The 17,822-nt window shown below is 46.5% G+C and overlaps 1 long non-coding RNA gene across 2 annotated transcripts; it reads right to left on the bottom strand.

Moving 5' to 3' along the window:
* Positions 1-1,018: 1,018 nt before the first annotated feature.
* Positions 1,019-3,657, bottom strand: LOC136513249 (uncharacterized). 2 transcript variants are annotated; one of them, XR_010773327.1, is made up of 3 exons: positions 3,346-3,657; positions 2,466-2,570; positions 1,019-1,276 (listed from the first exon to the last, which is right to left on the bottom strand). It is a non-coding gene; the product is annotated as an uncharacterized lncRNA (long non-coding RNA). The 2 variants fall into 2 exon arrangements; XR_010773326.1 differs by having other exon boundaries at positions 2,466-3,657.
* Between the last annotated feature and the right edge of the window lie 14,165 nt (positions 3,658-17,822).

Raw genomic sequence — 17,822 nt, 5'->3', positions numbered from 1 at the left:
TGTGATCTAAGTGACATGAACATATAGATGATACTAACTATCATGATTTTAATCGCTGAAAATAGGGGATAGAATACAACATATTCAGCGGCACCAGAGCCAACTGCACTAGTCGACATAACACATGTTGGAGTAGTCGTCCCGCTGGATGTAGTGCAGAGAGGTTGCAATGTTGATCTCCCGCCGCAGCCAAAAACGCCGGGAAGAAGATGATGTTGTGGAACGATCAAGCAGTCGCGTAGTCGTTCCCTAAACACCTGATGGCCGCCCTTCACCCGAGCAGATGAACTCGTAGATGACTCGGTTTCAGAGGCCTACTCTCCCTATTCCCGTGCTCACAAGAACCGGGATGAGAAGGCTTGATTTGTTTGTGTGTTGGACCTAGAGAGACGAATGTTGAAGCGAGCCTTTCTTTTTATCTCGTAGTCAGGGAAGCCAAATGGCGCATGAGGCAGCCCCAGGAGGAAGGGAAGGAGACAACACACTACAAAAATGATGTTGATACATGACAGATTCAATCCGTCACAAAAGCCCTGAAATCCGTCATAGATCGCCATCCGTGACAGATTTTTTTTTCTGTCATGTATCAAGCGTTACATATTGGCTGAGCGCCATCTATGACGGATTTCGACAGTCATGGATGCCGTAGAAGTCCACTCAGCCCACTCTAGGCCGGGCCGAGCCCGGTAGTCTATGACGAAATTTTCTGTCACAGATAGGCTGCCACGTAGGATTTTTTTCCGTCATAAACGCCATGTGTCCGCAAGATGTACGCTGACGTGTCATCGTTGCCACATAGGATTTAGCCTAGGTATTTTGTGGCCCAATTTGGGTTCCCAGGAACTTTCGGCCCCTTTTACGACCAACTGATTTTTTTTTTGTTTTGGACAAATATGATTTTTTAGGGGCCTTTTTTGGCCTTTTAATGGTCATGCAACCCTGCTCAAATTGGGCTGCTACTAGATTTCAGCCCAACTAGAAATGACTGATAGCAAAATAAAAATATTTTCATCCATAATTTCAGCCAAATTAATTACCAATCATCATTAGTTAACACATGTTCGCATCATCAGCAACAAAAATAGGTCTAGATCAGCACATAAATATTCTGGGAACATATTACAACCTTCACATCTCATTCAACGTATTTAAAACGTGTCCAAAAGCACATGACAGTACCAGCATCAATTTTTTTATGTTTATGTCCACCTGTGCGTGTTGCAGGCGCCTCTCAATTAAGTGATGGACCATGTTTCAAAAACTAACTCTTCATTCCCTGCCATGAAACATATAAACAAGTTTAGTGGAGGCTCGGCATGCTGCCATCGCAAGCTCATCTTGTCTAGTATGATTAGATACATCTTCTGACATCAATATATAAAAAAGACTTGTTCAAGGAAAATGAGATAGCATCGCATAGTTGCTAATAGCTATTCACTTAGTGATTCTTAATATCACATACAAAAGCAATATTTCTTCTCCCCACTAAGAGATAGTTACATAGTAGTACAAAAACAATTAACTTGTGCTGCTAGACTAGGTAAAGAAAACTGGACTTAGTAAATCAGCAATGGAATGTGCACTGGTCAGCCATAAATTACTTTCAGAACTGAATTTTCATATCGGAAATTATTTTTAGAATCAACATATATACTCATGCTTAATAATTTAATTTAAGGAAGACTAGTAGGTGCGACAACATGCATGCTTATGCAATGCACAGCTCATCTAGACGACGCACTCTGATATGATATATATGTGCAATTGACACTGTGTTTCTAAACTTCATTGTTCCCCACTATACAGGCATATCACATCACGTGGAATCCCACCATATAAATTATTTAACAGCTAGGCATATGAATTTTCAACCATAAATTATTTAGCAGCTAGGCATATGAATTTAGTAGCTATGCATATAACTTCATTGAGCTGCTACTGAACTGAATCAAGCCAACACCATGAAACCGAACACAGCAAGATGATATGCTGCTACTTCCCAAGCCATGTGCAACAAAGAAAACAGAACAGAGCGAGATGAGCTGCTTCTAAACCTGAACTGAAGATAGATTCAGTTAACTGAACCTGACCTGAAAGTACGTTCAGTTAACTGGACACTCATACATTGTCCTGCTGCTAGTTAGACATTTCATGTTGATACACTAGCACACGTGCTGCTACTAATAAACAAGTGCTACTGCTAGTTAGACATTTCATCTCTGCAGCATAAAAAGAGAGGACAAGAATGAAGACGACGCTGAAATGTTGTAAAAAAAACAGTAGCTAATCATTCCCTCAACACTATGATTTATACCCTATTGAATACTGGGTACAAATATGTTGCTGTTTCAGCCTTACTATATTTAATATCTATCGAGAAAGACATAAGCAAGCCCTGTACTCTGGTACATGCAAAACATGAACTGAAAACACCACTAGGAGAATGATTATTGATGAATGGGTACCTTGGTGATTGCTGTAGGTTGTCGAGCACCCTGAGTGTCCTGCTTATTTGCAAGCACCAACACTGAAGCTTCGACTAATGACTTAGCATTTTGTCTTTCAAAACCCTGTGTAAAATACAACATACTTGTAGTGTTCAGGGTACAGTAACCATTTGACTATTAAATATGATATTGCTAACAAGTTTGTGGCATGAAAACAAATCAGTAATTGCAGTGTACTGTATCTCTGTATTTAGTGCTGCTAAAGTTCAAAGCAAATCAAAACTTTATAGCCTCTGTGTAAAAAGAAAGGAAAAAAACTTCCTACAGCACATAACGCACTTAGTTCCAGCTAGTTTACGCAGCAACCATGACCATATGTTGATTGGAAATAATTTAATATTCAGATTTGAACGCCACACATCACAGGTACATGTAAATCTATCAGTGAATCAAAGAAAAAGGTACAACAATGAATTCTGCATATGATCTTGTCACAGAAATTAATTGGGCAATTGTCAGCAATCATATATTCTCAGAAAGGCTAAAGAGCCTAATTAGCTTATTCAGAGAAATTAACACATGTACCTCCTGACACTTAATTGATATATTCTCAGAAAAAATACATTAGCTTGTATTAAACATGTCATCTCTACAATAAAATTGGAGAGAAAAAATCCTTCACTATATTTTAACACAAGAATTCATTCGGTTGCAGTTCAGAGAGGAATTCGGAGAAAATAAAAGCAAACCCCATTCAATTATGAACTAGAAAAGGTAGCTAAGTCAAATAGGCATTCAATATTTGACATGCAAGCCGATCACACAAATGTACCATACGACTACAATTAGCAAGATCCAATATTTTTAAATGCATTGGGTAGTCAACTTTTCACAGAACTGGCCACTGCCACCGGATCTCGCGCCCTCGCTGCTCCGCGAGGTCGAGCGGTAGGGCGCCGCTGCTCCCGCGGCCGTACAGGACGGCGGCTGGGATCTTGCCTCTCGGGGTGAGATGGGTGCGGACAGGCCACACACGCCACCCTGAGGAGGGGCCGGAGCTGCTCCGCGCCGGGCTGAAGGTGGCGGGTCCGCGTGCGCCTGCCGGAAGGGAGGCAGGGCCGCGCTCGGCTGCTACGAGAGAGTGAGGGGGGGAGAAGATGCCATGGGAGGGCGGCGGCTGCAGGCGACAGAGAGAGAGAGGAGAGACGGGAGAAATGAGACGCAAGAGTTAGGGTTCCTCGATTTTTATTTTGAGCCTAGTGCATCTCGACCATCCGTTTTGATCTAACGGCGAAGAGCCACGTGGAGCCTGTTTTGCTGGGACGAAAAGGCCAATTTTGAGACTCTTTTGGCCCATTACTGTATAACGTTTTTATTTTTATTTCAATGAAAGTCATGATTATTATTATAATTTAGAACATAAATGGTTTCAAACAAAAAAGTCGTCAACAACAAAGTTGTATATATCACCGAGATTTACAAATTTTGTTTTAGGCATTTCGCCATCAGAGTTGGTTTAAACGATTCAAATTTTGAATTTCAAAATTTGACAACTTCGAACATAAATTTGACAACTTCAAAGTTGTAGAACTCATCGAGATGTTTTATTTTGGTCAATTCTCCATCCGACTCTGTTTGAACAATTTGAAATTTGAATTTCAAAGTTTGAGAACTTCGAATAGATTTTTTGAATGGTAAACGATTTCAACTGAAAAAATCATCATCAACAAAGTTATAGAATCCATCTAGATCTACAACTTTCATTTTGGTCATTTCTCCATACGTCAAAGTGATACTATACATGTTCATAAATTTTACATATCTCATATGGTTTCATAAACTATAAGAGAGATATGTAGATTTTGTGAAAAATGTTACTACCACTTTCTCGGATGAAGAAATGACCAAAATAAAAGTTGTAGATCTTGACCAGTTCTACAATTTTGTTGTTGATGACTTTTTCAGAAGAAATCATTTACTGCTTCAAAATATTGTTTGAAGTTGCCATTTCTTGATATTCAAATTTTGAATTGATAAAACACAGTCACATGAAAAAATGACAAAAATAATAGCTGTAACAACACAATAAATGGGTAGAGCATGATTTTACAAAAATATAGGAAAAAAATTATCAAATTTGAAGTTAGTACGAGGGAGAAATACTAGTTACTAGTTTTAGCCTGAGATTAAAAAGAGAAATCACACTTGTTCTTGACCTGTTCTACAAGAACAAGTGTGATTTCTCTTTTTAATCTCTGGCTAAAACTTGGAACTAGTCTTTCTCCCATATACTAATTCCAAATGTGATGATTTTTTTCTAAAATTTTCTAAAATCATGCTCTATTAAGTTATTTTGTTCATCTTTTCATGTGACTTTGTTTGAAAAAAATCAAAATTTAAATTAAAAAATGGCATCTTGAAACAACATATTGAGAGTATATGATTTCAACTTAAAAAGTCATGAACATAAAAGTTGTAGAACTCATTAAGATCTACAACTTCTATTTTGGTCGTTTCTCCATCTGACTTATTTTTTGAGTAATTCAATATTTGAATTTCAAAATATAAGAAATTCGAACGAATTTTTGGTGTAATAAATTATCTTAAATGAAAAAGTAGTCAACTACAAAGTTGACGAACTCACCGAGATCTATAACTTTCATTTTGTTCCTTTCTTCATATGAGTTAGTTTGAACAATTTTTTTTGAGGTAGTAAAAGATTTCAAATGAAAAAATCATCAACATCAAAGTTGTAGAACTCATGGAGATCTACAACTTCTGTTTTGATCATTTCTCCATCCGACATTGCTTAGATAATTTTAAATTTGAATTTCAAAATATGAGAAATTCAAACAAAATTTTAGGATAATAAATGACTTCAAATGCAAAAGTGGTAAACAAAAAAATTGTAGGACTCGTCGAGATCTATAACTTTTGTTTTGGTCATTTCTCTATTCAAGTTTGTTTGTGTAATTTGAAATTTAAATTTCCGAATATAAGAACTTTAAAAGGAATTTTGGGATAGTAACTAATTTCGAATGAAAACATCGTCAACAACAACGTTGTAGAACTCATCGAGATCTATGACTTTTGTTTTAGTCATTTTTCCATCCAGCTTTGTTTAACAATTCGAAGTAAATAATATTTTGAGTAAAACAAAACTAATCTAGATTCTAACACATAAGAGCACAATATTGTAATGGTCTTGTGTGGCCATGTCAGCATGCCATGGTGGCATCAAATGTGGCAAAGCGGCACTGTGACGAATTTTAGATATCAACAGTGACGGTAAATAAAATTCGTCACAAAATCTGGGCCTAAGGTTGGGCTTCAAGAGAACCCATGTCTGGTTCTGCTAATCTGTGACAGAAAAAAATCAGTCAAAAAACTGTCACGGATCAACACAATTCTTGTAGTGACAACTCTACGGGAGTTAGAAAGGGAAGGAGACGCAACGCCACGAGAGAAAACTGCTAGGGGAGGAGACGCAACGCTACGGGAAGTTAGAAAGGGAAGGACACGCCACGCTACTAGAGAAAACTGCTCGGGGAGGAGACGCAACGCTACGGGAGTCTCCCGTAACTCCTGCCTATAACTTTCCTTGTTAGGGGAGGAGACACAAAACTGCTCGGGAAGGAGATGCAACGCTACGGGAGTCTCCCTTAACTTCTACCCATAACTTTGGGAGGAGATGCAACGACGCTACAGGAGAAAACTGCTAGGGGAGACTCTCCCGTAGCTCCTGCCCATAACTCCGTAACTTTCCTCGTTAGGGGTAGAAACTCCTGAAACTCCTATCGGCTCCATAATTGGCTTTAGCAGCAAAACTTTCATGTTCCGCACCGCGTGGGGCTCGGCACGGCTCGGCCATGCCTCACCTCGCCGTCGGCGGCGCGTGCGCATGTGGCTCGCTCTCATCCTTTCTCAACCGCCTTCTCAACGTAGACAGACACAGTTCGCCTCTGTTAATGCTCGATTAATCGAGGCAAGATTAATGGAGGCGCGCATCTTAAGGCGACCTGGTAAGATCCTACCAAGGTGTGTGCCCCACGCGGTAATGCCCAATTTTTTTGTTATTTGTTGGAGACCTGGTAAGGTCCTACCAAGGTGTGTGCGGCTGCATCTATATTTCCCCTACTTTGTACCATGCCCATGGAATCCTGACTTGAGTCTTCGAAATCTTCATGCTACGTGTTTATATGCCAGGCGCTGGTACTTTGGCCCTCCTATTACTGAGACTCACCCGTCCCATGCGAGGTTTGCCGTTTTCATGACTGGCTTGTCATGTACCTTTCGTCCAATGAAAAAGATCTAGATTGGATCTACTAGTTTTCTAAAATGTATCTTTGTTTTACCCAGTTGGTAGGATCGGAAGCTTCAGATAAGATCTGTACCTAGAACGCTGGACAGCAGTGCCAGGCACGGGTTCCCACACAGCATGAAGGAAGTACTCAGCAAGAACTTAATGCGACGGATCCGTATGCCTTTGTTGCAAAGGTCCTTAATTTCATAATTTCATATTACCTCCAGATGTCTTAGAGCAACTCCTGCAGGAGTATTCAAATCAGGGCCTCTATTTTTAATTTGGGCGTCTCTTTCTATTTTTGTTGATCCTCTATTTTGTATTTGCTACAGCAGAAGCCTTCAAACTAAAGCCCCAAATTCTCTTAATACACACTGACCATTGGGATCCACCTGTCATCTTCAATCTTTCACCAGAGCTATCGCACCGCATACAAAAGAGGAGCCGACTGTGGGGCGGGCCGTGAGAGAAGGAGCCGGCGGTGGGGCGGGCGAGGGGAAGGAACCGGTGGGCGCGCGGGCCTGCTGCGCCGCTACGTCCTCCTCGCCGGCAGCCTTCTTGCTCCTTCCTCGGTGGCCTGCTTCGTCCCGAGAAAGCCAGCAGGGCGAGCGGGGACGGACGGCCGTGCCCGCGGCGGAGTAGCGCGCCGCGCCGGAGAAGGGGCCGAGCACCGGGGAGTGGAGGTGCTCTCTCCACACATAGATAAGGCAGGGGGGCGAGCGGACCGATGCTGCGAGCAGGACGGACACTGCGAGCAAAGCCACGAGCAGGACGGAAAAAAGGCGTGGCCGGGCCGCTCCGGTGCGACGGAGGGAAGCGCGGCCATGGCTGTGAGGGAATCGCGCCGGGAGGAGTACGCCATGGCCGCCTTTATCTCCACCTTCGCAAGCAGTGCGCCATGGCTATCTTTCGCCGCTACATCCGTTGGAGGTAGCCGGATCTCGACGACCGGAGGGGAGGCGAGGGCAGGGGCCACCGAGCTGAAGCTGGCCGTGCGCCGCGAGTTCCGCGTGCAAGCGGGGAGAAACTACCGCAACAGTGTTTGGGGGGTGTGGGGGGGGGGGGGGGGGGGGGGGGGGGGGCACCTAGTGCCCACAGGAATCGGGTACGTGGTTAGAATTTGCGTGTCTAGGGGGTCCGTAGCATGGACCCTGCTGGAGTTAATTTTTTGAGTTGAGACCTCAAATTTAGGTATAGAGGCTCAAGTAGGGGCCTGCTCTTAGGCTTCCTTCCTCTTTTCTCCTTGTTGCGCTGTGTTATCATTGTGGTGATGTCGTGTGGTCGACAGATATATCAGGTTGTTCCTGTAGTGACCTCATACAGTCGAGAACATACTGTCCCTCGTCCTATTGAGAAAAGGGATGATGGACGGCCAGGTAATGGTGCAGATCATCGGGCTCCTTCTGGAAGCACTACTCATGGAGACGAGGTGTCCGATCCTGTCCTTTCTTCCCAGCTCCTTGCAAATGTGAGTTGTTTCTCTGCTTTTTCCAGCTTTGTGACCTCCGAATGGCAGTACAACACTTTACTAATGTGCTCTGAACTGCTCCATACTGCAGGGAAAGACCACTCGTCCAAATATTCACACAGCCAGTACACCGGCATCAAAAGGTCAACCAGGATAGTATATGGCTTCAAATCTATTTCAAAGGCGTTTGAGTGTGTCTTACCACAGTGCTCCATGTTCTGCACTTGCAGTAATGCATCAGGAAATAGTGGGCACCCTACTGCTAGGAAGAGGATGGCCTTTAGGGATCAAGATGCTTATCAGGTACCCAGAACCATACGCATCACGCCTTTTGCCATCACATGTGCTTATTTTTCTGTCCTGATAGGTGCAGGTGCCAATCAGCAATTGCGATGACAAAGAAGCACCCGCCGCTTATTTTTCTGTTTGCGTGTTGTCACAGCGAACAGTTAGCGTACGGTATCGCATCGCCATTATACACAGTTGACGTTAGTCGGCCCATCAGCGTACGCAGCGGTCCACTGTATCTCTTGGTCAATCTGCGTGCTGAGCTATGTATATATATAGATGGTCATCTCTTTTGCAATCACAGTCATGGACGCGGTTTACCATGTATGTCCCCGTATCGAACTGTTGCATGTCGATTTTATTTTGCAATGGTACTCTGTTTCGTGATTCAAATCTATTTCAAAGGCCTTTGTAATGGTCATCTCTTTTTGCAGTCACGGTCATGGACGCGGTTTACCATGTAAAGTCATGCACCTGTCCCCAAATACAAGCACGGGCAATGCCTTGCGCGCCCGCATATGGGCGCGCACAATTCACTAGTGAATGCGAAAGCCGAAACGGGTCCGGCGTCGGCAGAGAAATAGAACTACAGGAGGTGAATTTTGAGCTTCTGGACTAGTACTGGGTTGTTACGTCAATGTGTACATTGCACAATTTCAGCGGCCTGCTCATGGCGTTGTCCAGTTGAAATTCCTCGTGTTGAAACGCTTCCCGGTAGAGATCGGAAACCTGACATCACTAGCGTTGTCCAGTTGAAATCCCTCGAAAGAGAAGCAGCTCCGCATGCTCATGGCGTGCAGCGCCAGTCAATCTGTCCACAAGGCGCAAGTCAAAACCGTTCTGAAAGACTTCAAAAACCGAGACTATTTGACAAAAGAACGGGCCGGATAGATGAGAGAGGGCGTTAGGGCCGCTAGGGAGTCAGTAATCCTTCCAAAAAGACGTGGTGACCCCGCCGTGGACAACTTTTATATATTGCAATAAGGGCATTCGTTTCTCTGTTTATTAATTTTCGTATAGTTTCTATACAATAACTTTTTTTTTTGTCCAATCACATGCCTTCTTTGTCACATACCAATCATATCTATTCATGTCTTGGTTCTCGCGTAGACATGGTTCCTTCTCTAAGAAATCATTTCCTCATCTGTCTTCTTTACTTGCAGTGCCAAAGTCATCTTTTTGCTTAATTGGCACCCTAATTAATGATTGGTTGGCAGTGCCCTAAAGCATCTCTCGCTGTGTCACTCGTCTTCCTGTGGCGGCACGTGACAGCCCACCGCGGCACTCGCCAACCCGTGCTGCCCTCAGCCTCCCGCCATCCGTTGTCTTATGCTGGCCTAAACACTAATCCTAGCTAGCACTTACCCTCCAAGGTTCTCTGCTCTTTGAAAAATCTATTGCGCCTCCACATCGAGCTACCTAGGGCGAGCTTGACATCGCCAACGATGTCCTCCTCAAGTGGAGTCCAACTTGGCTATATGCTCTGCTGATGCACCATGCCTCCTCATTAAGCTGCCTGGTAGAAACCTGCTGAAGGGTGCCACGCCACCGGCGACCACTCCACAGATATGGTAAGGGTGTTGGAAAACTTAGAGACCCATAGGAGTACAATACTAAAAGGACCTAGATGGCTAACGGGGGGAGGGGGTGAATAGAGTAGAAATGTTATAAATGTGTTGTGTTGCCCGTTGAGGTAGAGGTTATTGCTTTTGAGCTAGTATATGGACAAGAAGTTGTGTTGCCCGTTGAGGTAAATTTAGATGCATATAGATTGGCTAAGCAAAATGATCTATTCGTTGTTATGTATCATGATTTCATGGCGGATAATATCGATGAGGTATCCGACAAGAGAATCAAGGCTATGAAGGACATTGAGAGAGACAAAGCTCGAGTTAAAGCAAGCCATTTCAAGTTAGATATTTAGTGTGGAAAACCATACTACCACTTCGGACGAAGAGCAACAAGTTTGCAAGTGGTAACCGAGTTGGAAAGGTCCTTATAAATTGATCAAAGTGATATTCGGAAATTCATATCTGCTGGAGACGTTGCAAGCTGATAGTTTCCCAAGTACGATTAACAGGAGGTATTTGAAAAAAAATATTTTCCAAGTGTTTGGCAAGAAGCCTAGAGTGATCTCCAAACAATGGCTGTTACATGTATCGTCCTTAGAACAAATATGACCGATGTATACATCGTCCTTAGATGCTAGGTAGCTGATGAGTTGGACATTGTTGCTATTTAGTGCTTTTATGTTTTCAGGTTCATACAAAAATCACCTAAAAAAGGGGGCCATACGTTAACGGTAAAAAAATGGGCTAACAAGTAAAATGGGCGCTACACTATAAAGAGCGCCAACCGAATGGCTAGGAGGCGGGCAATTGGAGGAGCATGAGGGTGGTCAGTCAACGTCTGAAAACCCAGAGTCTAGACCGATTTGGAAGGAATACTAGAACATTCCGTTGCCTCATAACGGACTTGCAACTCAACAAAACAAGCACCGACGAAATATTGTCCCGAGAGATAATTGTGATATTTGTGGTTCGGGCCCTGAGACGCTGAATCACGCGCTAGTCGGATGCCCGCATGCGAGACAACTGCGGACTGCAATGAGGAAGTTTTGGGAGTTGCCGGATGAGGCACGGTTCCTTAATATCACCCAACATAATTTACTAACAGTTTTCTATGCTGGTTGAACGGGACATGAGAGCGAGAAGTCTGATGCTATTCTGGAGGACATGGCAAGTGCGAAATGATATTACTCATGCTGGCAAATTTTCTATTGAGGGCTCTATTAGTTTCCCTAAAACGGTATTGGATCAAGCTCTGTAACATCAGACACAACAGCGGTATGGCTGACCACTTGGGACGAAGAGCAACAAGTTTGCAAGTGGTAACCAAGTTGGGAAGGTCCTTATAAAGTGATCAAAGTGATATTCGAAAATTCATATAAGCTGAAGATATTGCAAGCTGATAGTCTCCCAAGTACGATTAATGGGAGGTGTCGGTGTTTTGGACCGGCGGTTCCTCAACCAACTAGTGAAAATATACTGCGTGCTCCTAATTCCGGATGGTGATGCAAAGAGACACAAGGTTTATACTGGTTCAGGCAAGAGGTGCCATACGTCCAGTCTGAGAGATTGATCTTGTATTCCTTGCACTGAAGTGCTTGTAGTAGGGGGTTACAAGCAGGGCGAGAGAGGGAGCTAGTCCCAAGTCTCTGCGTGGAGTGGTGTGAATTGCTTGAGATGTTGATCTTAGGCAGCGGGGAAGCGTGCGTGTTACAGAGTGTCGCTTGCGCGCGAGTGAGTGAGTTCGTCTGTCCGTGTTCGTGCCCGTTCGTCTCTATGCCCCTTAGAAACTGCCCCGGTCTCTCCCTTTTATAGTTGAAGGGGGGACAGGGGTAATACATGGGGTTGCTACGTAGCGTCGTGCGAACAGAGGCGGCATGTCCGAGCCCTGTAGCCTGTCACTGTGGCGGCATGGTTGACGGAGTGGTCCTATCCTTGATGCACTGGTGCAACGCGCCGGTCACACCCGATCCTGTGCGACGTGGGAGCTCCAGTGATAGCTTGACGCAGGGCGTGGTGGGCGACGTGCCGGTTGCTGTGTGTTGACAGTGTGAAGAGCCGAGGCTCAGTTGGTGCCGAGGCCGAGCCATCGTGGGGGCTCGGTGGGCACGAATCCCGAGGCTGCCGAGACCCTGAAGTGGATTGCCGAGGCTTGGAGGGAGTAGTTGGTCCTGTACGCTGATTCCGAGGCTACAGTGACCCGGACTTGACTCCCCACGTCGTGTTGTTCCTGAAGCAGGGGTTTAGGTAGCACAGTGGAGTGCGGGCGTCAGTCGTGGGCACAGTGCCGAGCACAGCGGTCGGTAGCCCCTGCCCCGTCCCGTCCCAGACGGCCTGGTGTTGATGCGACTTCCCGTCTCGTCGGTCACTCCGTTGTGTTGAGCCGTCGTCCGGCTGACATCGCGGGAGTGATTGGTCGCGTCAGTTGGACGTGACGTTTTGTCAGGGAAATCGGTCGAGGCGGAGGCGACAGGGCTGTTGCCGAGCCGGCCTCGAGCGAGACGGAAAATTGATACCGCGTCCGAGGCCTTACGTGTGAGGCCTCGAGCGAGACGAAGAATCGGTTCCCTGTCCGAGGCCTTTCGTGCGAGGCCTCGGGCGAAGCGGAGAGTCGGTAGGCCGTCCGAGGCCTTTCGTGCGAGGCCTCGAGCGAGGCGGAGAGTCGGTAGCCTCGGACAAGGCCGGGGGTTAGCCAATAGTTGTCTCTGGGCTTTGATTTCGACAGGGTCTAAGCGATTTTTTTGGTTTTCACTTAGGGGACCTCTTTTTATGGTACCCGACAGTAGCCCCCGAGCCTCAGGGAGAGTGTGAGCGCTCTCCCTGAGGTTTTGACGAGGCTCAGTTCGTGGCAACTCCTGGCGGGATGGTGTTTCGTACTCGAGGCCTCGGTGGGTGCGCGCGAGCGTACCCGCCAGGTGTAGCCCCCGAGGCCCTGGAGGAGTGGATTTATTCCTCCAGGGGCTTTTCTCACATCGTGTGAGGGATTTCATCGTGTTTGCCGAGCCCATGAGAGCGATTTCGGGTCACTGGGTCTTCGGCTTGGTTGCAGGAAGGGCCCCCGAGCCTCTGCGCGGAGCAAGAGGGCGATCAGGAGTTTCCCTGTCTTTTTTGTGTGACCCTCATGCATCCTTTTTGTTCGGAAGAAGGGGTGGAGGATGCTAGGCTACCCTCAGTGGGCGCGAGCGGTGACACTTTTGGTGAGCTGTTATCGGGTAAGTCCGAGTGGAGACCCGTGCCCCATTCGATAAGGGTCGGCTAGTGGTCCAGAGACGCACTCCAAAAGTACCAGATGGCTTCTCTAGTGGGTCCCAGGGCCGTTCGATTGGCCCCGAGGGCTCGATGCCTCCCTACGGTGGGATCCCATTCGGAGACTTCCCTGCCGGTCTCGGACACGACTTAGGGCATCCCAAGCATTTGCTTGCTTGGGCCTTGGCCAAGTACGGGCTCGCCCATAGTCATCCCTGACTCTGTTTGTCCTGGGGCGGCTGTCGAAACCTTTGTGGGCCCAGCCTTCGAACCCTTGGACCGTAATGGGCTCAGTGCCCTTTATCGTATTTTTCCGAGCCTCCGAGTGCGAGCTTGGGTTGCTTGTCTTCGTCCTGGGTGCAGGAAGAGCCCCCGAGCCTCCGCACGGAGCGAGAGGGCGCTCAGGAGTTCCCCTGGCTTTTGTGCGACCCTCACGCATCCTTTTCGTTCAGAAGGAGGGGTTGTTTGCCGAGCCCTCAGGTGCGAGCCTGGGTCGCTGGGTCTCGGCAAGGTTGCAGGAAGAGCCCCCGAGCCTCCGCACGGAGCGAGAGGGCGATCAGGAGTTCCCCTGGTTTTTTGTGCGACCCTCGCGCATCCTTTTCGTTCGGAAGGAGGGGTTGTTTGCCAAGCCCTCGGGTGCAAGCCTGGGTCACTGGGTCTCAACAAGGTTGCAGGAAGAGCCCTCGAGCCTCTGCACGGAGTGAGAGGGCGATCAGGAGTTCCCCTGGCTTTTTGTGCGACCCTCACGCATCCTTTTCGTTTGGAAGGAGGGGTTGTTTGCTGAGCCCTCGGGTGCGAGCCTGGGTCGCTGGGTCTCAGCAAGGTTGCAGGAAGAGCCCCCGAGCCTCTGCACGGAATGAGAGGGCGATCAGGAGTTCCCCTGGCTTTTTGTGCGACCCTCGCGCATCCTTTTCGCTCGGAAGGAGGGGTGGAATATGTCAGGCTACCCTCGATGGGCGTGAGCGATGACACTTCCGGTGAGCTGTTATCGGGTAAGTCTGAGTGGAGGCCCGTGCCTCGTTCGATAAGGGTCTGCTAGCGGTCCAGGAACACACTCCAAAAGTACCAGAGGGCTTCTCTAGTGGGTCCCAGGGCCGTTCGATGGGCCCTGGGGGCTCGATGCCTCCCTGCGGTGGGATCCCATTCGGAGACCTCCCTGCCGGTCTCGGACACAACTTAGGGCATCTCGAGCGTTCGCTTGCTCGGGCCTCGGCCATGTACGAGCTCGCCCATAGTTGTCCCTGACTCTATTGTCCTAGGGCGGCTGTCGAGACCCTTGAGGGCCCAGCCTTCGAACCCCTGGACCGTAACGGGCTCGATGCCCAGTTCCTTCGTCTGAAAGGAATCGGGTGGGGGATATTCCCCTCCCACCGGCTGACAACGGTAGGTGTGACGGAACCGACCAATTATACGAAATTAAGTAAGAAAATCATCCACCAGAGCAGACGATTGAGCAAACTTAAGCCCGTATAACCCGGTAGTCCGTGAAATCACGAAGGATTTCAAACCAACTCGTGTCCCAGCCATGATCGTAATAAGTTTAGCGGTCACCATCACATATTACGTAAAAGTTCACATAACAGATACATCAGAGTTTCAACATAGTTATTACAAACCAGTTCGAATAAAAAGTAGCGGAAGTCTTTTGTTCAAATCACACACACACACACAGAGTTGAAATATAGTGCCAGCGGATGATCATCTCCAACAAAAGCATTAGATGAGACGTAAGGAATGACCATGCCCATGGTCCTAAGCATCACCCATCGCAGGATACAGGCAGTTGATACAGTAGCCATAGTACATCTGCCCATCTGCAACAAGTGGGAATAAAACCCTGAGTACGAGAATGTACTCAGCCAGACTTACCCGACATAACCGAAAATAATGACACCAAGGATTATGAAGGGCTTTATAGTAGGGTAGCTGACTCATTTGCAAAAAGAAGCATTTTTAGCAATTCAAAAACCTGTCTAAAAGCATTATTGCCAAGTTAATTATTATTAACCTGTCAACTAGGTTTGCACCTATGCTAGAGTAAACATGTGATTAAGCAGATAATGATAACCAATGATCATTAAACAACTTCCATACTGTCATATTCACTATAACTGTCCAAGTGTTCCATAGCATTTACTACGATGAAGTAACTCAAGTCAAGTGCTCACTATCCAGGAGCGATGGCGATTCGAATCGATTCCTAACCAGCTGGTGATTTATTCCTTACACAAACCTCACTCACCCGCTAAAGTGAGATATTGATCACCGAGTCAACTTTCCAGGAATCTCGAGTTTGCCAGGAACCACATGTACCCGGGGGCCGACCGACTGCACTTTGGTCTTATCATCCCGCCCCCGTGTCCTACCACACCTGCTCCGGTACAGTGCATTGCGGGCAATCTACTCGGCCCGAAAAATCTCCCAGCTTCGCGGTCGGAAGGTACTTTATCCGGCCAGCTAAATGTAAGGCATGCGTTCAACATGACTCGAGGCCCAACAACGGTCGGTCCTTAATCGACACAGACGGAAACACTGCAGTCCAAAACTCTGCAAGTCTCCGTCCGGTCTCAACTTCATTTAACACTTAGTTATACTATGACTTCATAGTCATCCAAGCAGATCCAGGTAACCACCTATAGCTCGCAGGTGACAGGAAATCACCCGACTTCTACCGGTCTAAGCCAGCTAAGCATTGACTCGACTGCGGATACCAGGGTAACAAGGATATAGTATAACAAAGGTAAACAAGGTATAATGCAGCAACGGTTGCAAACAACTCCTGAACGTAATGCATCAATTAAAGTAAAGCATTTAATTAATTAATTGCAAACCGGGAGAAAAATGCTCCGGGGCTTGCCTCTCTCGAAGGAGCTCGGACGGTGATCGGGGCACTCCGGAAGTTCCTCAACGTCCTCCTCATTGACTTCTGGCACTTCCTGCTGCTGCACCTCGAGCTGCTCCTCGGGCTCCTCGGGGATGACGACCGGGTTCTCGGTTTGCGATCCTGTATGATGCAATGCGCGTAAGTGATTATGCAACGGTGCATCGAAGGAGATGCATGCAAGGGATATGTTGAAATGCAAGGTAGTCAACATCATCTAAGAACTATACTACAAGCACATGTCATCTACTGCATTCTCTTCTACTACTAATATGTTAAGTTAACCTATCTTATGAAATGCTTCAAAGATACACCAAAGCTTTACTACTTTCTTAATCACACTTAAAGCAACACTTGCTTAAACCCTAATTAATAATAGGTTTGAATAGCAACCTATATTTCTGAGGCTCATAAAAATCTGAGAAAATTGCAGTAGCATACTACTACCCTCAAAAGACTACCATAAAAATTTCATGGCATTTGGATAAGTAAACTATCCTACACAAAAATGACAAGTTATAGCATAAAAATGATCATGAAATTACTTTGTACTATGAAAAGTGTCAACCAATAGATTTAGTATTTTTCCTAAGTTCTAAACAGTCAATAATAACTGTACAAAAATTACCACATGCATGTTTTATACAAATTTTGCTCTCTAGCAAAAATAACAAAATTCAGCCAGTAAAGGTACTTGAACTACACCTCAAAATTTTTCCACAGCACATGCATGAAATATATTTTTCCTAGGAAGTACATTACATAATAAGATTAACAACCTTGAAATCATATTTTTCTGAAGCCTATAGATTTTTCTACATATTTTTCAAGTTATCAGCAATATCCATGATTAAATAAAATCCTACAGAAAAATATCTCAAAAATGACATGCAATAATTTTCCCAAGTAGATCTGTTGATAAGGAACCTAGCAAAATTTGTTTCAACAAATTTGGAGCAAGTTTGAGTATCCAAACATTTTGCAAACCATTTCTGTTTTCAAATAATAAAGAATAAATGGAAAACAATTCTTTAAAACTCTACTGGGCCGGCCCGCTGGAAACGAACTGGCCCACTACTGTGCGCACACACACATGGCCCAGAACGGCGCAGCCCAGCCTGGCTCTCCTCGGCTCGGCGACTGACATGCGGGACCTGCGCGTCAGCGAGAGGAAACAGGGAAGGAGGGAGACGACGGCGCGGCAGCCGTGAAATTCGCCGACGGCGAGCTCTCCGGTGAACCCGACGGCACCGGCGTGCTCTACGTGAAGAACCGCGTCGATTGGTACTCTACCCTTGCTCTCTACTGACCCCTAAGCACCCCAGCCATGGAGCACGGCGGCAATGGCGGTCGCGGCGGCGCTGCGCGAGGTACGCCGGCCAACTCCGGCTAGGAAGGGGCGCGAAAAGTGGAGCGGGAGCTTCACTGAGCTCGTGCGGTGGTCGTGCGCGCGAAAAGATAGCTGGAAGAAAGACGGAGGGCGAGGTCCACGGAGCGGAGCGCTCCGGTGAGCTCAGCCACAACTCCGGCGAGAGATTCCCAGGGAGAGGGAGCTTCTCGCTGCTTACCGAGGCGAGCACGAGGTGCGCGAAGATGAGTCGGAGATGCGGGCGAGATGGAG

The sequence above is a fragment of the Miscanthus floridulus genome, chromosome 16, assembly GCF_019320115.1.
Source record: "Miscanthus floridulus cultivar M001 chromosome 16, ASM1932011v1, whole genome shotgun sequence".
NCBI lineage: Eukaryota > Viridiplantae > Streptophyta > Magnoliopsida > Poales > Poaceae > Miscanthus > Miscanthus floridulus.
This window is presented reverse-complemented; position numbering and strand designations above follow the sequence as displayed.